The sequence below is a fragment of the Magnolia sinica genome, chromosome 7 (genome assembly GCF_029962835.1).
Source record: "Magnolia sinica isolate HGM2019 chromosome 7, MsV1, whole genome shotgun sequence".
In the NCBI taxonomy this organism is placed as follows: Eukaryota; Viridiplantae; Streptophyta; class Magnoliopsida; order Magnoliales; family Magnoliaceae; genus Magnolia; species Magnolia sinica.
In genome coordinates, this window is record NC_080579.1 from 16,395,122 (window position 1) to 16,399,182 (window position 4,061).

At 34.3% G+C, this 4,061-nt stretch overlaps 1 long non-coding RNA gene across 2 annotated transcripts; it reads right to left on the reverse strand.

Annotated features, from left to right (window-relative positions):
• Nucleotides 1–344: 344 nt before the first annotated feature.
• LOC131251998 (uncharacterized) lies at nucleotides 345–3,266 on the reverse strand. Of its 2 annotated transcripts, XR_009174091.1 has the most exons (4): nucleotides 3,148–3,266; nucleotides 2,363–3,059; nucleotides 884–1,910; nucleotides 345–668 (listed from the first exon to the last, which is right to left on the reverse strand). It is a non-coding gene; the product is annotated as an uncharacterized LOC131251998 (long non-coding RNA). The 2 variants fall into 2 exon arrangements; XR_009174090.1 differs by having other exon boundaries at nucleotides 2,363–3,260.
• Nucleotides 3,267–4,061: the final 795 nt, after the last annotated feature.

The following is a 4,061-nucleotide window of genomic DNA, read 5'->3' on the forward strand; positions in this document are numbered from 1 at the left end:
TTCCATCCTACATTTTATTCAATCAAGTCAAAAAACACATGATCAATAATAGTGAATCTTAATCTGTGAATACCGCTACAGCTGTATGGAAATGTTAGATCTAAAATTTCTTAAAGGGGCTGAATATTGATATAAAGTGACTGCATGCCTATTTGAAACAAAAGTAGTCATTAAAGCCAACCTCTCATGATTTTGAACAAGCCAAAACACGATATTATTAGAACATACCTTTGAATGAGTTTAGATTTTCTAATTAGATTTTCTTTATTGTAACTTTAATTTTTATGAAGGATATGGATAAAACACTTGACAATTTAACTATCATAGGAAGAAAGCAAAGCATTAATAGTACCCAAGGTCAGACCACCATATAATTTAATCAATCAAAACGATGCCAATATTACAGGAAAGCACTAAAATACAACTCCCTTGTTGTAAAATGCAGAAACCAAGTTTAAAGCAGTAACAAAAAAGATGGTTTGAATTTTCTTGAAATGATCAAACCCCCTGCCATTTATATATCATCTACATCAGCCCTGGAAAAAAAGGAATTTTATAGCGTATGGCTACTGATATGAAAACACTAAGTTGATGTGAAGAAACATGAGGATACACTTAAGGCCATAAGTAACTTCCATAGAAATGGGCAGCAATAGAAGACTTCCAGCCTGAAAAGAATTGAAAGAAACAACAAATAGAGCACTAAAACACTTTATTATAGGGGATTCAATGATCATTTTATGATATAGATAGAAAGATCAAGATAATCCGAGTTGGGAGAAAACTCCTGAACTGAAGCAGGAAAACAAAACTAAGTGAAATGATGCAATACCATGGGAGGTATGCACAAAACACATAAAATTTATAAAAAGATTTAAGAGACCTGCTAGAAGCATGTGAATTGTGTAACCTCCATCCCATCCATCAAAATTTCCCAGCCCAATCCCCAAGCCCTAAGAACCTATCAACATTTCAAAAAATTTTAAAAAGAGAAGGATGGAAAATGAAAAATGTTCAGTGAAAAGGGGCCATAAAACTGAAGTCCAAAGAGAGCAAGAATGCAAAGCAAATGAATATGGTGTGGTTTGGTTAAGTTAGGATAGATGTGGAAACCACCCTTTTATACAAAGGAGGATGTGCTCTCCCACAAGGAGTGAGCGGAAACTTAGTAAATGAAAGTGCAAGTTTCCCAAAAAACATTTGTTGTGGTTCTTAGTTTCCATCCTGAATCTCTACCATGACATATCAAGCAAGAGCATCTCAATAAGTTGCAAGTCAGTGTGTAGTGTCTTTATTCTTTTATTTGATAAAGGTCCAAGTCTTCTGATTTTATTCTTTCAGCATGTGGTTTCAAATACCCCATGAAATGAACAGAAGAACAGAGTATGTATCTTCCTGCACACCAAATTTGTCAAAATATGGAAGATTTTCCTATGAATGGTGGAATACAGAAAATCTCAATCACCTTCAAGAGTCAAGATGGTTCATGAGTTTTCAAAAAATTCCAGTCTGTTTACATTTCAGAGAGAGAGAGAGAGAGAGAGAGAGAGAGAGAGAGAGAGAGAGAGAGAGAGAGAGAGAGAGAGAGAGAGAGAGAGAGAGCCTTACCAATCAATATGGGTCAGATGCCCGGGTCCTGACAAGCCAAATACATCCCTCTGGGAGGCCATTATCCAAACCTATGCAAAGCTTATGATCCTGGTTGAAAGGGATCACAAAAGAAAGGGAAAAAATGCAAATAGAAAAAAAGGAAGTGTAAATTAGAATGGAAATCACAAAAAATGACTATAATAACACTATAAAGAATGGAAATTTCACAAAAGTTCTATTGATGAGCAATTGAGACTTCCACTATTCACATCAAAGAAATAAGATGTGCATTTCCTTTCATAGATCAAGAGGCCCCAAACCTTCAAAAAGATTTCAACTTCAAATTATGATTTCCTTCTTTTTATCAATTTAAACATGAAACACACAAATAAATGCTTGGACACTACTAAGGTGTATTTTGAACATGAATTATCAATAGACGACTTAAAAGAGAAGAAACTCATGAGCATAATACAAATCCTAAAAATGAGTATCAACCCAACAAAAATATCATGATAAGAATAGTTTCCTACTAAAGTTAACTAAATAAAGAAGTAGCACCATTAACCAACCTGATCAAGTCCTAAAAGTTCCCCACTAAAAGTCCATAATATTAATAATAATAAACAACCATTAGAACAACTTCAAAATGCCATGCAAAAAAAAAAAAAAAAAAAAAAAAAAGGAATACAACTCAAATTCAATAATTCAATAGAGACAAAAAAGGAGAACAACAGCAAATAGAAATGTAACAAAATGGTGAAAAACCCACCTTAAAATGATTACCAGCTCCCTCAAGATCTTTCCAGCAATGGATTTTCGTATCGAGTTTACGAAAGTTACTCGTCGTATTTTCTTGTATGGCGCAACCTATAGCAAGAATAGTAAGACAAATGGAAAGTGAGAACCCATGATTAAGGAATAATTGAAAAATGGTAAATTATGTTGGGTTTTGCTTTTTAAGGCATCTTTGGATACACAAAATCCATGCGTGCTTGGAAATTGTTTTCCACTAAAAAGACAGTTGGACAATTTGGATGTGTAGTTTCACAAAGTCAATGGAAATTTAGCAATTGATATGTGTAACATCATCACAAAAGAGGAGTTAATAACTAGACTATTCTCAAAATTTTCTGAAATTGTTGCTGCAAAAGGGTTAATTTCCCTATGATTCAGAAAATGGTAGGTTCTGGTAATATTCTCCCATTGAATTAGGTGTAAAATATTCCTTTTCACTATCTGTTTGAAGGTTGCCAATCAGATAAAGCAAGGCATGATTTTAGAAATCTACAAAATCTGCATTTTAAAAAGGAGGAGCCAAGCTAGCATTGCAAGGCCCAGCACATTTTCACATTTTTTAATTTCATGCATGAGATTGAAGAACCACTCACAATAATTGTTGGTGGAATGCAAACAATGAGTGCAACAATGGAAATGTAGGCGTAGATATTGGTGTTGTCCATGTCAGTCTACAACAAACAAGGGGTCAATCTTCATTTGACAGATAGATACATTTTAGAATCCAGATATAAAGAATAGAGAGAGATATTGTCGGACCATGGCTTTCTTTGAATAGATGCTCCTGTAAGTGAAGGAGATGTTGGAAATCATGGCACTAATGAAGCTTGTCCAGTTGAATGAAAGATCAGTTAGAGATGCCATTGACACACCTACAAAATTCATAACCGAAAGAAATTTCAATAAAGTTGCTAAGTTTTAGGAAGAGTACAAGAAGTCAAGAACTAAGTACAGTTGTTGGATACATTTTTTTTTAAGGAGATATTCATACAGGCACTGTACGTGAGCTTCCACATCGATGTCTTTCCTGTCATGTCACTTTTGGAGAACATCCAGGCATGAAAAAGGATTTGTGTTGTTGATAGAATGGCAGAAGAGGATTAATGTAGCTTGCCCCAATTAGTTGGGATAAGGCTTAGTTAATGATGATGATGATGATGCACGACATGAAAAAGGTGGTTCTCACCTTGAGTAGCATTCATTGCAGTGGGCAGAACCATCAAAGAACTCTGGCAACATAATGGCAACTAAGACTATTTAGGTAGGACCTTCTTCAAAGCCCTTCACTTGAGAATAAAAATTGAAGTTAGTATTTATAGAAACAGAGAAGTTAGAGCAATGGGGATTTCATGTCTCTCCTATAAGAGACCAATTCAATGAAACAGGAACATCGATATTATGGTAATTCATGAAACTATGACACCAAAGACTACAACTCCACTCATTTCTTGGATATTATGGCTATTAGGCAATTATCATGAATCTAAGATTTCTTTTTACCATGAAATCCGTTGTAGAATTCATTTCCTGCATCATATGTGATATTACACTCACCATTAAAAGATCTCAAATTATTAGGAATTGGATTTCAATGGATGAAAGTTAGGCCATGTTAGGATGTTTGATTGAATTCATTTACAGTTATTCAATTCATTAAAGAGTAGATGACTGAA